Consider the following 21,895-nt stretch of genomic DNA (forward strand, 5'->3'; position numbering starts at 1 on the left):
GGTAGGCACTAAACAGGATGGAACAGTGCCAAAGCTGACTTCTCCAATGTGTTCTTTTTTTCCTGTTTTTAAAATAAATTTATTTATTTTTAGTTTTCAACATTTACTTCCACAAGATTTAGAGTTCCAAATATTCAGCCCATCTCACCCCTCTCCCCACCCCAAGATGGCATTCATTCTGAATAACCCTTCCCCTAGTCTGCCTTCCCTTCTATTCCCCCCTTCTCTTATCCACTTCCCCTTCTATTTTTCTGTAGAGCAGGATAGATTTCTGTACCCCATTTCTTGTATTTCTTATTTCCCAATTGCATGTGAAAACTTTTTTTAAACATGTGTTTTCAAAACTTTGGGTTCCAAATTTTCTCCATTCCTCCCTCCCCACCCATCCACCCCCATTGAAAAGGCAAGCAACTCAATATAGGTTAAACATGTGCAGTTATGAAAAACACTTCCATTGTAGATATGCTGTGAAAAACCAACTCTATTTCCTTTCATCCTATCCCGCCCCACTCATTTATTCTATTCTTTCTTTTGACCCTGTCCCTCCTCAGAAGTATTTACATCTGATTACCCCCTTTCCCAATCTGCCCTCCTCTCTATCATCCCCCTACTCTTTTGTCCCCTCCCCCCCAATTTCCTGTAGGGTAAGACAGATTTCCATACCCAATTGAGTGTGTATGTTATTCCTTCCTTAAGTTAAATCCTATGAGAATAAGATTCACTCATTCCCTCTCACCTTCCCCCATTTCCCCTCCACTGTAAGAGCCTTTTCTTTTCTGTTTTTTTTTGTGAGATAATTCATCCCGTTCTACCTCTCCCTTTCTCCTTCTCCTAGTATAATCCTCTCTCATCACTTAATTTTATTCTCCAGATATGACCCCTTCATCTTCAACTCACCCTATGCCCTCTATCTATCTATCTATCTATCTATCTATCTATCTATCTATCTATCTATCTATCTATCTATACATACATACATATATTTTTCCCTCCAACTACTCTAATACTGACAAAGGTCTCATGAGTTACAAATATCATCTTTCCATGCAGGAATGTAAACAGTTCAACCTTAATAAGTCTCTTATGATTTTCTCTTTCCTGTTTACCTCTTCATATTCCATTTGAGTGTTGTATTAGAAAGTCAAATTTTCTATTCAGCTCTGGTCTTTTCATCAAGAATGCTTGAAAATCTTCTATTTCACTGAATGACCATTTTTTCCCCTGAAGGATTATACTTAGTTTTAGTGGGTAGGTGATTCTTGGTTGTAATCCTATCTCCTTTGCCCTCTGGAATATTATATTCCATGCCCTATTGTCCCTTAATGTAGAAGCAGCTAAATCTTATGTTATCCTGATTGTGTTTCCACAATACTTGAATTCTTTCTTTCTGGCTGCTTGTAATATTTTCTCCTTGACCTGGAAACTCTGGAATTTGGCTACAATATTCCTAGGAGTTTTTCTTTGGGGATCTCTTTCAGGAGGAGATTGGTGGATTCTTTCAATTTCTATTTTGCCCTGTGGTTCTAAAATATTAGGGCAATTTTCTTTGATCATTTCTTGAAAGATGATGTCTAGGCTCTTTTTTTGATCGTGGCTTTCAGATAGTCTAATAATTTTTAAATTCTCTCTCCTGGATTTTTCCAGGTCAGTTGTTTTTCCAATGAGATATATCACATTGTTTTCTAATTTTTCATTCTTTTCATTCTTTATGATTTCTCATAAAGTCACTAGCTTCCAATTGTTCTCTTCTAATTTTTAAGGAAGTATTTTCTTCAGTAATCTTTTGGACTTCCTTTTCCATTTGGCTTTTTAGGGCATTCTTCTCCTCATTGGCTTTTTGGACCTCTTTTGCCATTTGGGTTAAGCTATTTTTAAGGTGTTATTTTCTTCAGTATTTTTTGGGTCTCCTTTAGCAAGCTGTTGAATTGTTATTCATGATTTTCTTGCATCATTCTCATTTCTCTTCCCAGTTTTTCCTCTACTTCTCTTACTTGCTTCTCAAAATCCCTTTTGAGCTCTTCTAAGGCCTGAGACTGATTCATGTTTTTCTTGGAGGTTTTGGATGTAGGAGCTTTGACTTTGTTGTCTTCTTCTGGTTTTATGTTTTGATCTTCTTTGTTACCAAAGTAAGATAATATAGTTTGACTTTTTGTGAGGGTTGCTCATGATCCCAGCCAATTACTTGGTTTTTTAAACTCTTTGTTAAGGTAAGAGTCTGCTTCCAATGTGGAGAATGTGCTGTCCCAAGCTTCGGGGTTTTGTACAGCTGTTTTCAGAGATACTTCTAGGCACCTGTAAATTTTCAGTTCTTCCAAGGTGCTACGATAAGGGGTGAGGTGTTCCCTCTCCACTGTCACAACAAGCTCCACCACACCAGTGATTTTCCTCACCCCAGGACTGCCTCTCAGATCTGTGACCCAGATCCAAGCACAGGCAAAGCAAGAGATTTGTGCCTCAGTACTGGCAAAGAGATCCCTGCAATCCCCATCTGACCAGCCACTCAATTCTGTCTGTGGGCCAAAAGCTCAGGAAACAGCCGCATCACCAGGCCCTGCTCGAGACTTGTGGTTGAGACCTCACTCCTCTCTCATTGCAATCACAGACTTTTCCCACTGACCTTCTAAGTTGTCTTTAGCGTTGCTGGGTTGAGAAGTCTGGAAACCTCCCCAGCTGCCTGTGATACAGTCCTCTGAGGCCTGTCCAGGTTCACTGTGGCCTGCATGCTCATGCTGTACTGTGCTCCTCTCCCTGTCCGGCATGGTATGCTTTTCCAATCAACCATCCAGGTTATCTTGGGCTAGAAATTTGTTTCACTCTGTCTTTTTGTGGGTTCTGCTGCTTTAGAATTTGTTTAGAGCCATTTTTTATAGATGTTTGGAGGAATTTGGGGGAGAGCTCTAGCAAGTCACTGCTTTCCCTCTATCATCTTGGCTCTGCCGCCTCAGTTTCCCTGTCTTTAAATAATAACAGAAGCTCCTTTACAAGGTTGTTGGGAAGATCAAGTGGAGAAAATGCACTTAAAACACTTGAAAATTTCAAAACATTATTTAAATGCTAACCATTTTTAACTCCCATGATTTAATCTCTAATATCCAGTGAATAATAGATTGACATTTGTATAATACATTGTAATTTTCAAAGTGCTTTATAACTGTTATTTCATTTTAGTTTCACAACCACCAACTGAAATACTGTTGCTTTTCTTCAGTTGTTTCAGTCATGTCTGACTCTTGGTGACCCCATTTGGGGTTTTCTTGACAAAGATAGTGGAGTGGCTTGCCATTTCCTTCTCCAGCTCATTTTACATATGAAGGATCTGTGGCAAACAGGGTTAAGTGACTTGCCCAGGATCATAGAGCTAGTAAGTGTCTAAGGCAAAATTTTAAGTTGGGAAGATGAGTCTTCCTAACTCTAGGTTCAATAATCTCTCCACTGTGCCACCTAGCTGCCCTTATCCACTTAAATAGTTTACATTTTTTAATTATACTGCCATTTAGGAAGACAGAATGATGCAATGGGTAAAGAGCTAGTCTTGAAGACAAGTAGCTCTAGAATCAAGTGTGGATTCTTTTTTTTTTTAAATAGGTTGCTAGTTTATTTTTAACATTCATTTTGAAATTGTTGAGTTACAAATACTATTTCTCCCACCAACCCCTTGTCCACATATTGAGAAGGAAATCTATATGATATTGATTATGCATGTAAAGTCATGTAAAACATATTTACGTATTATCCATATTGCAAAAAAGCAAGAAAAATAAAGTTAAAAATGCTTCAATCCGCACTCAGAGTTCTCTCTCTGGAGGGGAATATAATTTTTCATCCTTGTTCCTTTGGCATTGTCTTGGATCATTATTTTGATCAGAGTAGCTAAGTCTTTTGCAGTTGATCATTGTCACAATATTGCTATTATTGTGTGCAAAGTGCTTCTGGTTCTGCTCACTTCACTTTGTATCAGTTCACATAAGTCTTCCCAGGTTTTTCTGCAGCCATTCCCCTCATCATTTCTTATACCACAATGGTATTCCATCAAAAGCATATACCCCAACTTGTTCAGTCATTTATTGATGAGTATCCCCTCAATTTCAAGTTCTTTGCCACTACAAAAAAGAACTGTTACATTTTCTACATACATATTAATTTTTCCTTTTCTTTGACACCTTTGGGATATAGACTTAACAATGACCTTGCTTGGTCAAAGGGTTGAACTGTTTTATAAGCATTTAGGTATAGTTCTAAAATGTTTTCCAAAATGGTTGGACCAGTTCACAACTACACCAACAATACTTTATTGTACCTGTTTTTCCACATCCCCTCCAGCATTTATCATTTTTCTTTTCTTTCATGTTAGCTACTTTGATGGGTATGAGATGATACTTCTGAATTGTTTTAATTTGCATTTCTCTAATTGATAGTGATTTAGAGCATTTTTCTTGTGATTATTGATAGCTTTTGTTTCTTTTTTGAAAACTACCTGTTCATATCCTTTGACCATTTCTCAATTTGGGTCAGGTGCTAACTCAACTGGACTAATTTGTAAACTTCAGTGGGAGTCAGGTAGTCTCTCAGTGCTCTCTAAGCAACTCTTTAAGATAAATTGCAGAGACAATAATAAAATATAATGGTGGAAGGAGTTCTATCACCCAGGACTTCAATGCATAAATGAAATCACAGATTCAATCTTTAACCTCAGTCAAAATTTTAAAGATCAAGAAACTTAGGCTCAGACAGTTTAAGTAATATCCCCATAATCACACAGTTACTATACTTCATAATTATGGGTTGATCTCAGGTATTTCTGACTCCAAGTCTAGCTAGCATTCTTTCTACCATACAACCTTCATAATATAATTTAGTCTTTTCATGTTCCTACCTATTTAGAATGCATCCCAAAGAAAGGGAAGTTTCTTGGCAGTAAGGACACATTATTACTTTTTTTGTCTTTCTATATCCAGTACCTCATACCAAGCCTGACACATAAATACTTGTTGAATCATAGGTTGAATACCTCTCATATGGCTGCAAAGGATCAAACTATAAAGAGTTGTCCCCTCTCTCAACGTTTGACATATTTTGACTTCCATCTTCTCTGGACAAAGAACAAATTCTTAAACATTAGAGTTGAAAAGAGAAATCACCAAACTTTCTTATGAGATTCTTCTGGGGCACAGTCCCAAAAGAGAAACTGTGACAAGGTTCATGACAAAATTGCATAATGTGAGAAGGTATTTGTGCCCCAAAGCATTGGTCCGTGAAGGATTTACATAAGTAGAGGTAGCTGTGTAAACCAAAAACATAATTGTCCAGGAATGAATCACAATGTTCATACATAATTTATTCAGATCTGACTCAGGGCTAAATCCAGAAGGATAAAATAATTCAATACTTTGAAATATCTGTTGGGATGGCTCTCCATCCATGGATATAAGCAACAATTTCTCGATACTCATTTGCCACCTTGGGAGATAAATTTACAACCTGTGGGACAATCTTCTTCTAATGTGGAGCCACTGTAGCTTGTCCTCAGATATCAGAAACAAAATCAAATATTCTTTTGAGCACTTAAATTAAGAATTCTCCAGTTGTTTAAACATGAATTCAAAAAGTTATATTTCAAAAAATACTTCTAAGACACAAGATTGGTGGGGGCACAAGAATAGAATGTTTTTTTCCTTTAAAATGGGGTTTTAGTGGCCCTGAAGCTACATATAATCAATCACATACTGTGGAATCCAAGGAAAGAGAGGCAAATATGATCTTGAACTACACTGAGAAAGACACATCTGATAAGGATAAGAAGGTCATAGTTCTACTGCATTCTGTCCTGATCAGACCACATCTGGAATGTTTTTAATTCAATAAACATTATTTAAAAAGTCTTCCATGTTCCAGGCACTATGCCAAGGTCTGGCAATTCATAAGGAGACAAAAGACAGTCTTTGCTTTCAAGGAGTTCACATTCAAATAGGGGAGACATAATAAAAACAGGCATATGAAAACAAGCTCTATAGAGGATAGATGAAATAGAATTAGCTAAAGGAAGGCACCAGAATCAAGAGGGATTGGAAAATACTTCCGATAAAAATAAAATTTTAGTCAGGACCAAAAAGAAACCAAGAAAACCAGTGGAGAAGGAAGAGGGAGAGAATTCCCGGTGTGTAGGACAGACAGAAAAAAATACCTAGAGCCAAGAGATGGAGTTTCTTATTCATGGAACAACAAGGAGGCAATGTCACTGGATTGAAGGGTAAGTGATAGGGAGTAGTGTAAGAAAAATTGAAAAGTAGGAGTAAGCTAGGTTATGAAGGGAATGTTGAATATCAAACAGATGATTTTATATTTGTTCTTGGGTGCAATAGGGAGTTACTGAAGTTTATTGAGCAGGGAGGGGGTGATATGAGGACCTGAGTTGCAGGAAAATCACTTTAGTGGCTGAATGGAGGATGGAGTAGAGGGGGAAGATTTGAGGTAAACTATTACAAGAGTCCAGGAATGAAGTGATGAAAGCATGCACCAGAATGGTAGCAGTATCAAAGGAGAGAGATGAACCTATGTGAGAGTTTAGCAAACAAGAAATTGGCAGGCCTTGGTAAGAGCTTGGATAAGGGGGAATGACAGATACTAAAAAGTTCAGGATAATTTTAAGGTTGTAAGCCTGAAGGACTAGAAGGATGATGCTGACTTCTATAATAATAGAAAAAGTCAGGACACGGGGAAAGTTTATGGGGAAAGATAGTAAATTTGGTTTAGGTCATACTGAGTTTAATATGACTCTTGAACATCCAGTCCAAGACATCTGAAAGACATTTGGAGATCTGAGATTGCAAGTCAGCAGAGGAGAAAATGGGAAACAATTTGTATAGCCAGTGTCTCTGATAAAGGCCTCATTTCTAAAATATATAGAGAACTGAGTCAAATGTATAAAAATACAAGTCATTCCCCAATTGATAAATGGCCAAAAGATATGAATAGGTGGTTTTCAGATGAAGAGATTAATGCTATCTATAGTCATATAAAAATGCTTTAAATCACTATTTATTAGAAAAATTCAAATTAAAACAATTCTGAGATACCACATCAGACCTATCAAATTAGCTAACATGACAAAACAGAAATATGATAAATGTTGGAGAAGATGTGTGAAAATTGGAACACCAGCGCATTGTTGGTGGAGTTATGAACTGATCCAATCATTCTGTTTTGTTTTTTTTGTTGTTGTTTTTTTTTGGTTAGGCAATGGGGTTAAGTGACTTGCCCAGGGTCACACAGCTACTAAGTGTTATGTGTCTGAGGCCAGATTTGAACTCAGGTCCTCCTGACTCCAGGGCCAGTGCTGTATTCACTGTGCCACCTAGCTGTCCCTGATCCAATCATTCTGGAGAGCAATTTGAAACTTTGCCCAAAAGGGTGATAAACTTGTGCATACCCTTTGATCCAGCAATACCACTACTAGGTCTATATCCCAAAGAGATTATAAAAATTAGAAAGTGACACATATGCACAAAAACATTTCTAGCAGCTCTTTTTGTGGTGGCAAAGAATTGGAAATTGAAGGATTGCCCATCAATTGGGGAATGGTTGAGCAAGCTGTTGTATATGAATGTAATGGAATACTACTATTCCATGAGAAATGATGAGCAGGTGGATTTCAGAAAAACCTGGAAAAGAGCCACCATGGACCAATGCTGAATGAAGTGAGCAGAACTAGGAGAACATTGTACACAGTAACAGCAATTTTTCATGATGACCGGCTTTCATAGACTTAGCTCTTTTCAACAATGCTATGATCTGAGACAATTCCTGAAGAACCATGATGGAAATTGCTATCCATGTCCAGAGAATGAATTATGGCATCTGAACACAGATTGAAGTATACTATTTTTTCTCCCTTTCTCTTTTTTTTCTTTCTTGTGATTTTTCCCTTTTGTTCTGATTCTTCATTCACAACATTGCTAGTGTGGAAATATGTTTAATATGATTGTACATGTATAACCTATATCAGATTGTATACCACCTTGAGCAAGGGAAAGGGGAGGTAAATGTGAAAATTGTAGAACTCAAAGTCTCATAAAAGTAAATGTTGAAAACTAAAAATAAATAAATTTAATTAAAAAAGCCAGCAGAGAGATTGAGGAAATAAAGGTAGATTTGAGAATCTTTAACATGTAAATGGTCTTTAAATGCATGGAAAGTGGTGATATCACCAAGTGAATTAGTACAGAGGGAAAAAAAAAGAAGAAAGCATAGGACAGAAACTTTTAAGGATACTTATGGTTAGATGGCACGATCTGGAAAAGGATCCAGGAAAGGAAGCTGAGAAGGAATGGCCATGTAGATTGGAAGAGAACTAGGAGAGAATAATATTCAGAAAACCTAGAGAAAATAGAATATCAAGAAAAAGAGGGTGAACAACAGTGTCAAGGGCTGCAGAGATGTCAAGGAAAATAAGGATTGAGAAAAGGCCATTGTGGTTGGCAACTGAGAGATCATTGGTAACTTTTGGGAGAGTAGTTTTAGTGGCATTATAAGGTAGCAAGATAGGCTGTAAGGGCTTAAGAGGAGAATGGGAATAGAGAACATGGAAGCAGAGAAAGTGGTGGCAACCATTGTAGATTTACTTTCAAAGGAATTTGGCTACAAATGGCAGAAGACATATAAGATAGTAGTTAGCAAGGACAGAAGGATCAAGTGAGGGTTTTTTTTGGGGGGGGTATTGGGGAGACAAGGGCATATTTGAAATCAATAGGGAATGAGCCAGAAGACAGGTTGAAAATAAATGATATAGTGAATTTTACAGATGGGCAATCTGTTGGAAGAGATGGGATGGAATGAGATCACTTCAAGTGGAGAAATTATCTTTGATAAAAAGTAAATCCATCCCCATCTTGTGAGATAGGAGTGAAGAAGGAAATAGTGGAAGAAGGTAAATGAGTGATAGCCGATGAGGAAGAGAGAGTTCAAAGAAAAGTGGAATATGAGTCATGATTTTGAGCTGAAAGAGTTGGGAGAAGAGGAGCCATAGGAGATATGAGGAGGGATGAAAAGATTTGAAAGAGCCACCATGGAGATTAGGATGGTGATTTGATGAGGCAGGTATAGAAGAAGTGCCTAGCAGCAGTGAGGGTCCAGGTGAGGTTGTGGAACATAAATTTGTAATAGAGCCAGTCAAAATGTTTGCATGGTTTTCTCCACTTTCATTCAGCAGTACATGTGAAGAAGTGAAGCCAGTGATCCTGCAAGACAAGCTCGGCAGAGATAAATCAATAAAATGATAAGTGGGCTATTGATTCAAGAGAAGAACACAGTAAAACTTGAAATGGTGCAACACAATGTACGGATGGGGAAAAGAGGAGAGACTGCTAGTTCAGGGGGGATGGTCTGAGAGAGAATTAAAGGGTGAAATAAGTGAAAGTCATGGTGTGCAAGAATAGTAGGGTTTTGCGAGGAAAGACAAAGGGAGAGGTGAAAAGCCAATATATTACGACTAGAGACAGAGATTTTGGAATTCTTGACCATGGAGGTGGCATATTTTTATTTGATGCTAAGAATAAGAGTTTGAACTTTATTTGTGACTGAAGTTGGGTGACAGAGTAAGCCATAGAAAGTAAGTAGATTGAGAAACTGAGTTGTTTGTTTGAGGAAGAGTCAGTATGCATGTTGAGGTCCCCTGATAGTAGACATGAGTTGGGAAGGAGACTAGTTCTAAGCAATATATTATGTGCAGGTTATTAACAAGTCCTATATCTTCTAGAGTAGGATGACCAGGATGGTTAAGGCCCTCAAGATCATGTCATAGGAGAACTGATTAAAGATTCCAAGTAAGTTTAATTTAGTTGAAGAAGAGATTCAAGGAATCCATATCCGATGTCTTCCAGAATTTGAAGGGATTTCACATGGAATGATTAGAATTGTTCTACTTGGCATCATAAGAAAGAACTAGGATCTAGAAGTGGATGTTAGAGAGAGGTAGAATTGGACTTATTCCAGGGCAAAAACAAACAACTTCTTAACAACTAGAGCAGTCCAAAAATCTTAAAGGATGCTTTGGGAGGTAGTGAATTCCTTATCTCTGAAGGGCTTTAATTTGATATGGGATCATCTCTCTAAAGAGACATTACAAAGGACATTGGTGATAAAACATGGACTAGATATCATGGGCACAGTAGGTCTTTCCATACGTGAGATACAATTCTAGGTAGATCTACTTCAGTTTTTGCTATGGAAGCATTTTCTTTGATACACTGGAATAAAAGTTTACTAGAGGAAAGTTCTTACTTGTTTCCTCTGAAATAATATGTTTTCTTGTGATTGCCAGGACTCATTCATGTCATCTTAGAATCTCCTGCTCTTGACATATTGTAGGTATTCAATAAATGCTTGTTGTGTATTGGATTGTGTGCTTCTTGTGAGAAGGGACTATTTCATTCATGTCTTTGTATACCCAGCACACAGCACAGTACCTGGCAAAAAGAATTAAATTAATAAATGGTGTCTGTTGATTCAATTGATTAGATTGTAAGCCCTTATAGGACTGATAGACCTAGCACAACATTTAGTACATAGCCAATGCTTATTAAATACTCCTTGATTAATTTATTATGACAAAAAAATCCCAACAGCAGATACATTTCTTAAATCTCTTGAGGAAATATATCCAAAGGCTCAATCATTAAGGGAGAAAAATGACCCATGTTCCTGTGATTGTCTGCTTTTATCTCATTTAAATTTCCTGCTAAAATTTCTAACTTATCTGCTTGAAGTAAAACTTAAGTTGTCAGTTCTGATTGGGCATCTGCTATTTGCTCTCTGTGTTATGTGAAGTCTCTTATTTTGTGAAGGCTTCACCATCTCCATCCTGTGCTCTTCTTTCTACTGTTACTATTACTGATACTGCCACGGCCCGCAGATCCTCAGGTCAGTGGGTGATTGATTCTCTATCATTTGTTAACTGCATGATATGTGCAGTAGGAATGTTCATGGTTCCATCCAAATTACTGATGGGTCCTGAATACAGTTAAAGTACTTGGACAATCAGTCAGTAAACATTTATTAAGCACTCCTATGTACTAGGCATTGTACTAGGTGCTGTAGATACAGAGGCAAAAGATAGACCTTTCTTTCAAGGAGCTCACAATCTAATGGGGTGAGATCACACATGAAAAGAAACTGAAAAGTGAGGGGTTGAGGGAAAAGAGGAATGATACTTGTGGTGGGGGTATGATAAAGACTTACAGACAGGGTGGAGGTGACGAAGTGACTGCACAGGGTCTCTGTCAAATGGAGTATCTAGGAGGAGCTCTTGATATCTACCATCTTCAATAAGAAGGAGGAAGGTATGAATATTAGATTTGGTTAGTTGTGATTTAATCAATTTTAATTCAGTCTTGTAGGATGTTGAATTACTGGGGAAAATGATGAGTTATAATAGATCAGCTGTGTAGGAGATGATGAGGTGGCAGATTCCCACCACCTCACCCCTCCCTTTGTCCTTGATTTCTTAAACATGCAGTGAAATATAGATAGTAGAGTTGATTTGTTTATTGATTTATTCATTCAACAACCAAGATTTTCCTTTGTGTCATATACCTAAACATGCACGTGTTATTACTCCCATTAGAATAGAGGCTCCTGGAGGGTAGGGACAATTTGCTGGTTTGTCGTTTTATCCATAGTGCTTAATCATCCACCTGGGAGCCAGTGTGGTTTCAGAAAGCGCTGAGTAATGGTCAATATGGTGTTTGCTACCTGACAACTCTATGAGAAATGCCAGGAGCAGAACAGAGGTCTCTATATATTTGTAGACTTGACCAAAGGCTTTGATACTGTCAGTCACAAGGGCTTATGAAAAAGTATGCCAAAATGTGGTTGCATGGAGAAGTTTATCAGTATTGTACATCAGTTTCATGGCAGAATGCTTACCCAGGTTCTGGATTATGAATAATGCTCTTGTACTTTCTCAGTCACCAATGGAGTGAAACAAGGTTGTGTGCTTGTTTCCGTGTTTTTTGACATGATGTTTTCAGCCATGTTGTTAAATGCCTTCAATGAGGACAAACATGGCATCGAGGTCAGCTACCACACTGATGGTAAATTCTTCACTTTGAAAAGGCTACCAGCCAAGGACAAAGTGAAGGGAGTGTTGATACATGGTTTTCTGTTCACAGATGATTGCACACTCAATGCTGCTCCTGAAGCTGAGATGCAACAAAGCATGGATCTATTCCCTGTTGCTTATGCTAATTTTGTCCTAACAATTAACACCAAGAAAACACAGTTACTCCATCAGCCATCACCACACCATCCATACATGGAACCATCAGTTACAGCAAATGGAGAAGTTTTGAATGTTGTGGATAAGTTCACTTACCTTGGTAATGTACTTTCCAGGGATGTACACATTGATAATGAGGTTGACATACACATTGCCAGAGTTAGCTCAGTATTTGGGAAGCTCCAAAGGAAAGCATGGGAGAGAAGAGATTTTAGACTGACTACCAAACTGAAGGTCTACAGAGCTGTTGTGCTGACCTCATTGTTGTATGCCTGTGAAACCTGGACAGTATACCAGTGCCATGCCAGGAAACTGAATCACTTCCATTTGAATTATCTTGGGAAGATTCTGAAGATCATCTGGCAAGATAAGATACCAGACACTGAGGTCCTTTCTTGAAATAAACTGTCAAATATTCAAACTCTACTGCAAAGAGTGCAACTCCAATGGGTTGGACACATTGTTCATGTGCCAAATGTATACTTGCCTAAAAGACTATTTCATGGAGAACTCACACAAAGCAAGCACTCTGATGGTGGTCAGAAGAAGTGATACAAGGACACTCTGAAAGTCCCTCTTTAGAACTTTGGAATTAATTGTGCAGCATGGGAGACACTGACACAGGGCTGCCCAACTTGGCATGCCTCATCAGAAAAGGTGCTGTATTCTATGAGCAAAGCAGAATTGAAGTAGCTCAAGGAAAATTTGATATGCACAAATTCAGAGAATCCACCCAAAATGTTCACATGGACTATTTGTGCCCGACATGTGGTAGAGCATTCTAAGCTGACATTGGCCTAATCAGCCACAGATGGACATATTGTAACTTGACTCTATCATAGTGATGTTATTTTGTTTTTCTTCAAGAATAAAGGACAATAACCAACCAAAGCACAGTGTGTGGCACAGACCAAATGCCTAATTATCGTTTGTTGCCTATTGAATGATTGATTATTTGGGTACTTTCATAGACACCAGTGATATACAGATACAACAAAACAATCTATATCCTCAACGGTCTTCCATTTTTTTTCTTGCAAAGAAACCTAATTATACAAATCAATAGCAAAACAAAAATCAGAGAAAATATACCTAGGAAACTATATAAGGATACATAACATACAATGCAGTGTGAAGGTGGTGTCCCATTGGGAACAAAGTAACTCAGCTCAACCAAGGGAGAGACTTCTAACTCTCACCCAAATGGAAATTTCCTTCAGTTTCTGATGTAGCAAGCTTGGGATAAGGACATGAAAGAAACCATCCACTCCTCTCATATTGGCTTCTTCTCAAAGTCTTATTCTCCCTTCAGTGGCCTGAAATGGTAGCATCCATCTACTCTCTCAAAGCTGGAAGCCAGAAACACCTGAAGTGACTGTGAAGGGTATTCCATTTTATAAAAAGTGAGGGCAACATGCAAACAGATAAATTTATATAAAATATAAATTGACATCAATATAAAAATAAATGCATTTACTTGATAATTTTGTTGTGTATTTGAAAGGAATACCAAGTTGTGCATTGTAGATTTGCAGTTTCATGTATAATCATCTTTTTTATCATACTATTATAGAAATGCTTGTTTTATTCCATAAATTAAAAAAATAAATTAAATTAAAAATTAAAAAACAAAGTACTTTCTAGGAGGAGGTCACTAAGCATTGGAACATCAATGTAGGTAGAAACACTTGAGCTAGGCTTTGGAGGAAGTGAGACATTCTAAGAGGTAAAAGAGAGGAACAAGAACCTTATAGACATAGGGACTAGCATGAGAAAACTACAGAGACGGGAGGGGGATATTCCGTGCACAGGGAGGGGAGAGTATGTAGGCCCATTAAATCAAGCCAAGACAGAAGTAGGGGGGAAAGGCAAGGGCAGGGGATGGGAGGTAATGTGAAATAAAACTGGAAAGATAAAATGGAAGGGCATGAATGTGAAAGTAAAGAATTTGTATTTTATCTGAGGAGCAATAGTCATTGAAGTTTTTTGAGTAGGAATAATATGGTCAAATTTGTACTTTAAAAATAACAATTTTATAGTAGTATAATTGTTTTTAAAATTAAGGATGCAGAGAAAATCCTAGGCCTTGTCTCCCCATCTCACTTCATATTCCAGGACATGATCCTCATGAGCTAAGCTTATGTTCCCTAGGAAAACAGGAGGCTGAATTTTCCTTTTCAGATCATCTCTGATAATAATGCCATTCATGTCTGTTGCACTTTACGGTTTAGAAAGCACTTTCCTTAAAATAGGCACATAAGGTGGTTAGTAGAAATGCAAAAATGCTTTGAGCTTGTATCATGTAGGGATCTTTTTTGTTAGCATGAGGGTTTAAATAATTCTCTAATGAACTAGAATTCCATGGATGTATAAATGCAGTCATAGCCCCTGGGTCTTTCCTTCCTGATGGCCTTGAGGCATAAGGACAGGCCTTTGAGCTCCAGAGGACCAGTGGAGTGATACCCTTGGCCCTTATGGGTGGGCATGCTCTCCTGAGCCTGTGATGGGGCCACTTACTATCCTTCAGAGAAGAGATTTACAAGACCTCAAAGGTTGCTAGCTTCTTCCCCCTTCTTGAACACCTGAGCAGTGAAGTATTGTCTACCAGAGCAGTTGTGTCAACATCTTAAAAACACTTGTTATATGTCAGGCACTGTGTCATGTTGAGTATATAAATACAAATATCTATCAAGTAGTTTAAGTTGAATGGAGGAAGCTAACTTTATGGGGGCAAAGTCCAAAGTATTAGAAGAGGAATGAAGGATGACTACTATCCTGGCCCCATCTTAAAAATGGGGGTTCTCTAGAAGGAACTCACAAATGAGAGAAAGTGCCTCAGGGGTACTGGGAAGTCCATCTCCTTTGTTGAGGACCCAAGCACCTCCAAAACAGTGAACATGAGGAAAGTCTTGAGGGCAGCTAAAAGACAAGGGTTGATGATTGGTGAATATGTCCTATTCCTCTGGCCTCATCCTAGAATTGCCCAGCTAGTCACTAGCAAAGGTAGACATAATGATTTCTGTTTTACTGATGAGGGAATTAATCCTCAAGGAAATGACCTGATTTTTTTCCACAGCAGACAACTAGTAAGCATCAGAGCCACCATTTGAATCCAAGTGTTTTCACATTCCAAGCCTAGTGGCATTTTTTCTTCTTTACACACATTCTTTCTAATGAGTCCACACATTTGCTAACTGCAAACTTGAGTTTTACAACTAAAAGGGGACTTATAAGTCAGACAGTTTAACACCTTCCTATTACACATGAAGAAATTGAGTCTGATGAAAGAAAGGTGACTTTTCCATAGTCACCCAGATAGTATCAGAGCCAGAATTCAAAATGAGGTCTTCAGAAGCCATATCTCTTTCTTTTTAATTCATTAATCTCATTTTACTAATTAAGAACAAAAAAGAGATTAAAAAAAAACTTAACTGAAATGATTAAGTGAGCATTTCTGGCAGGTCTTGGGCTTCTCCCCAGTTCTTCTGATTCCTGGGCCGTGTTCCTTTCACTATGTCTACATCTGCATCTTTCACCTGACTCCAGGCAAGTAATTTCACCTTTCTAGGATTTAGTTTCCCCATATGGAAGATGAAAAGTTTGGATTTCATGACCACCAAGGTCCTTTCTAACTTCGCAAATGTGATTCTATGATTCCAATTAGTTTGCTGAAAGTGGCGAATCATGAATATTCATTGTTCTGATGAAAGTGATGGAGCAGAGCTCCATAACTGCCAGAAATATCCACAAATATTTTGATCACAAAGCACTAGATAAGCTGTCAGTCATCAAAAATGACCTTTGTTTCTACTTTAGTTTGGGATCTTAGATAAATGTTTGGACTTTGCTTTGTCCTAGTTTAGTTCCTATACTCAAAACAATGACAGCATTATCTACTTTATTATCATACAATGAGGATTTATAGGATAAGGCAGACCCCAATTTCCAAAAAAAAAATGGCACTAAATTAGTTATATCTTCCATTTCCATCCTTTGCAAAAGGGTTTGCTTCTATTTGAAATCCACATCCTCCTTGTTTCCACTATACAAAATACATAGCTTTCTTTCAAACACAGCTGATGAATCATCACCCACCATGTCTTTCCTTATCCCCTGAGTTGGCGGGTCTCTCTAGTTGAATGCCCATGTCTCCCACATTCTGAAAAACAAATGAACAAAGAAACAAAAACTAAAGCAAAGAAAACAAAAGAAAAACACATGATCCTTCCATCCCTGATACAAATCAGTGGATATCTCATCTGCCATTTGTAGTTAAACTACTCAAAGGCTGTATACAATAGGAAGACTCCTCCACTTTCTCCCCTCTCACTCTCTTCTTATCCCCTTACAAAATCACTTCTGACTTTATCATTTCAACAAAACTGTTTCCTCCAAAGTTGCCAAATCCAAAAGCCTTACCTCAGTCTTCATTTTCTTTAACTTCTCTGGAGCTTTTAATCACTCTCTCTTTCTTGAAACTCTCTTCTTTGGGTTTTCTCCTGATTCTCATCCTACTTGGCTGACCTTCAATCTTCTTTGCTCTGTCTTCTTCTAGATTATGCCCTTTTACTGCAGATAGCCTCAGGGTTCAGTCCAGAACCTTCCCCTGATTTTCCTCCTCTATTCTGCCTACTGACCTTCTTGTCTTCCTTTAAGTCTCAAACAAAATAGCATCTTTTATTGGAAGCCTTTTCCAAACCCTCTTCATTCTAGCGCCTTCCTTTTGTTAATTATTTCTTATTTTTCTTGTATATAGTTTAGTTTGTATAAATTTGTTTTCATATTGTCTCCTCCATTAGATTGTTAGTTCCTTGAGACAGGGGCTGTGTTTGCCTCTTTTTGTATCCCTGGTGCTTAGCACAATGGCTAGGATAGGGTGGACACTTTATAAATCTTTATTCATTGATTGCATTGATTTTGTATTGCTTTGCATAAACTTTGCATTTGCTTGTTGTAATATTGGTATACACACACACACACACACACACCTTATCAAATATGTAACATTCCTTGTCTATATTCTATTTCCCCTATTACACTGTGAACCGCTTGAGGGCATGGACTGATTTTGACTTTCTTTGTGTCCCCCGTGCTCAAAAGAGTGCCTGTACCTAGTAGATTCTTGATAAATGTACACTGATGCTGGTTGACATGTCCCCACAGCAGAATATAATCACCTTAATGGCAAAAACTTCTTTTTTTTTCTTTTCTTTTTTTTCCCCTGTTGTGCTTTGATTCAGTAGGCATTTGAAAAGTATCTTTTTAGTTGAATCCTGAACTTTTGAGACAGTCTCCTTTGTGAAATTATTCTGGACTTGGAAATACAATAATTCAGGCTTAGGGTTAGAATACATTGAGACATTTGTGGATTATGTAATACAGTAAAAACATTTGTGATTTGATTTAAAAAGGATATAGTTGCTTAATTAAGTTCAAATATAGTGTTAGTCCCTTCTCCCTCCTTGTTCACCATAGCCATTGACAGAACTCATTGAGGAAAACATTTTTACAGGGCAAGAGATAGTCTCACTAAGATCTCCAAAGCCATGACTCCCTTGAGATCTGATTTTTAATGTTGCTATTCCTCCACATCAACTAAGTCCCAAGATTGTCTTCCTTGTTTCCTTAAAAGAAACTCATCTGAGTCTTTATAAAACAGGTACCACTCTTTTGGCAGAAATGAAAGTATTCATAATGGTTCTTAGGTTCCTAGGCAATCAATCCCACAAAAGACATGATGCTACTAATGTGACCCATGACCAAGCAGAAGGAGGGCTGGATGTCGAATCAGAAGACCTGATTTTGAGTCCCATGCCTGCTATTTGTGAAATCTTGGGTAAGTCACAGAACTGGCAGCTGGAAGTAAAATGAATGGATCTGGGTCAGAAATGCAGCTCTGCAATTAACTCTATAACCTATGTGACCATGGTCCATCCCACAGCCTCTCTGACCCTGTTTCCTCTTCCCTAAAATGTCCAGCTTGAATTACATTGGTGGTTCTTAACCTGGGGTCCATGAGTTCCCGAGTGTAGATAGATTACATATAAATAGATTTCCAAAAGAATATATATATATATATATATATATATACACACACACACATATATACACACACCTATATACACATATATGTGTGTATAAGTTATATACACGTGTAAATTATATATGTACATATAGATAGATATAATTTCTTTTGTAAATCTATATAATTTATTTTACGAATTTAAAAATATTGTTCTTAAAAAGGGTCTATGCACAGTCTTTGCCGTATACTACCTAAGGCTCTATCACCCACATACACACACACATATACAACATTAATAAGCCCTGGTCTAGATGGTTTCCAAATTCTAACTAATTCTAACTTCCAATTCTAACATAGGATCATAGATCCTATAATGGGAAGGGACCTCAAAGGTTACCTCATCAAATCGCATCATTTAACAAAAAGAAGAGAAGTTAAGTGACTTCTTCAAGGTAGCAAGAGGCAAAGATGAAATTTGAACCCAGATCCTCCAACTCCTGAGCCTTTGCTTTTTCCACTGGACAACACTGCCTCACAATTCTGTACATTTTGAAAGACTCAGAAATATAATTGACTTCACACTGGTTATATCTACATACATGTACTATATATACACATGCATACATATATGTATATATGTATGTATACACAGACACTGTTCATATATGTTTGGTTCGTGCTTTTGCAGTGTGATCCATTGTGACATCCCATTGTTATCCAGATGCTAAGAACTCCCAGAGCTTGTCAAATAGTAAAGCTGAAGAAAGAAATGGAGGGAAAGAAAGAAAAAAAAAACCTCGTTGGCCTAATCCCTTGAGAAACTTCACTTTTTCACTATATACAAAGAAAGCCCTTTTCTTTATCTAACAGAAGACATGCACAAAGGCCTTCTATGTCTAAATGTATTCAATAACTGTTTGAAAAAGTCTGAACTGACAGCTAGATATGCTTATGACTCTCTCTTTTTTTTTTTTCTTTCTCCTCTATTGATACAGCCAAGCTCAGTTCTCTGGCTGGCTGCCTCTAGATATTCTAGTTTCACTATGTCTTTATAGATTCCTGTTCCCTTAAAAGAATAAGCAGGAGGCAGTGTGCTATGGTGGGAGAAGGGTTTAGAGAGGAGGCAGAAGGCCTTGACTGCAGTCTCAAGAGTTCCAAATTTGAGCTATGGGACCTTGAGAAAATGACCTAAGGATGCTCTGGACCTTAGTTTCCTCATCTGTAAAAATTAGATAGTTGGATTCTATAACTTCCACTGTATTTGCCAATTTGAATATTATATAATACTAGGACTTTGGCTTCAGCCTGTCCTTACTATCATTTATTATAAATGATAAAAAGAGAGAAAAAAAGACTGGAAGTGGGGATATCAATTGTCAAAAATGACCCAAAATCATTTTTTTTAAATTTAGTTCTAAAATATAGAGTCAAAGAATGTTATAGCAGAAAAGACCTCATCAATCATCTAGTACAAACTTTCAAATTTACAGATAAAAAATTGAGACCCAGAAAGGACTAAAAGATTGGATAGAATGGAATGTTTATGGGAAATAGCCAGGAGGGCAGTTTGGCTAGAAGAGAGAAGATCTGAAGGCACAAGATATGAAAATAAGCCTAGAGAGTTTCTGCAAGGAAGATTTCAAATGTCAGGTTGAGGGTGGGGTTTTTAGTTTTTTTTGTTTTGTTTTGTTTTTTACCCTGGAGGCAATACGTAATTAATGGAGACTTCTGAATAAGAGAGATATCAGTGGTTACCAAAGAAAGCTTTGATTGTCTATAAGAAAAAGCTTTTATCTCCATCTTTGCCAAGTAACATGGAATCCATGCATAGAAAATATTTTTTAGAAAGAACAGAAATTCAACATACAAGACATATCAATCACTATGTCTAATTTCCAGAAAACAAATCATGGCACTTGGTAGGGGAGGGGGGTTGAGGGTGAGACAACAATGACACAGCACCTAAGTGTCATATATAAAAGAGAATAATAATTAGTAGATCATATGACAAATGCATTAATTGATGGATAAGATTTTCAATTCTGGGAGTTAACTTCACTGTTCATCTCAATTTATTTAAATAAATTCAAATGCCTCAAAAAATATTTTAATTAGTTTTTTTTGAATAGTATTTTATACCTAAGAACCCTTCCTATGTTTAATATAAGCCCCAGCTTGAAAAGGACTTGTTCTTAGAGAACAGAAAATTCTTTTCTGTTTCCTCATAGTAGTCTGAAATCAGTGTATCTTCTGTCAAAAATGAAAGAGTTTTTATGTTAGGGGATGATCTGAGCAAGCCTGGCTCAGTCGAAATGTGTTTACTCAATGCACAGTGCAATTCAATTCAGAAACCATTTATAAGGCAATTACTACACATCAATCAGAATATGAAAAATAAATTTAGAGCATATAGAAGTTAACCTTCAAGAAGGTGACATGAAAAGCTGTGGAACCAAGAAAGAACTCACAGAGGAGGTGGTGATTGACTGGAATTTTAAAACAAGTCAGGGACTCCAATAGGAGGATGTTGGGGCAGGGAGAGCTTTCATTCTTGGAAATTTGTTAGGACAAAAGTGTGGATGTGTGAGATGAAGGACCGTGGTCAAGACACAGTAAGTAGGCCCATGTAACTGGATAGTATGTTATGTGCAGGGGAGTAGAATATAAGACAGGAAAGGTTGGAAAGACCAGGTTTAAATTCCAAACAGAGCTTTAAATTCCAAACAAATGTGTGTTTTTTTTTTCTATTTTAACTTGAAGGAAATACTGAATTTTATTGAGTAAGGGAATGAAATGGTCAAAGTTCTACCTTTGGAATATCACTTTAGCAGCTCTATAGAACATATGTTGAATTGATTAAAGACTTCAGGCCATGGGCCCAATTAGGAAGCTATTACAATAGTGGAAGGGAATAAAGTCTCAACTAGTGTCATAGTTGTGTGAGTAGAGAAGAGGGGGAATATGCTAAAGATGCAGCATAGAAATAAATTGTGCGTTTTGACCACAAATCAGATGTATGGGGTGGGTAAGAGGGAAGAATTGATAATGACATTGAGGTGACAAACCTGAATGACTAGAAGAATGGTAGTACCCTTCAAAGTGATAGGGAAACTAAGAAGGAGGGGGCATTTAAAAAAAAAGATAATGAGTTCTGTTTTAAATTTGTTGTAGAAAGGAAGGAAGGAAAAAAAAGAAGAAAAGAAGCAAACAAGGAAGGAAGGAGTTAGAAAGAAGAAAAAAAAGAGAACATAATCAGAAAATGAAGACAAAAGAGGAAAGTGCTCAACCACAAAGAGTTATGGAATTAGGAGAGGAGTGGAGAATGAAGGTCAACTCCAAACATAAGAACAATGGAGTAGAGAGAGAGAATTGGGTGAAATGAATAGTTATTTTGTTTTCATTGTTCTTGAATCTTGTTTGGCAGGAAAAAAAAATCTCACAAAACTTCACCCTATTAGCCTGCTGAGGACTCACTTGGGTTTCTAGCCAGCTCATGTCTCTTGTGTGAAGGGCTGTTAACTCCACTCCATATATACCATGCATATTTGTCAGGATGAGGCAAGGCAGCTTTTCTGTTTATAAATAAAGTAAGTTAATGT

At 37.4% G+C, this 21,895-nt stretch overlaps 1 pseudogene; it reads right to left on the reverse strand.

The window, feature by feature from the left end:
• The window catches only part of LOC114026300, a 38,190-nt pseudogene extending 35,431 nt beyond the window's left edge, over positions 1-2,759 (reverse strand).
• Positions 2,760-21,895: the final 19,136 nt, after the last annotated feature.

This window comes from Vombatus ursinus, unplaced genomic scaffold, assembly GCF_900497805.2.
Source record: "Vombatus ursinus unplaced genomic scaffold, bare-nosed wombat genome assembly UNPS02014837.1, whole genome shotgun sequence".
In the NCBI taxonomy this organism is placed as follows: Eukaryota; Metazoa; Chordata; class Mammalia; order Diprotodontia; family Vombatidae; genus Vombatus; species Vombatus ursinus.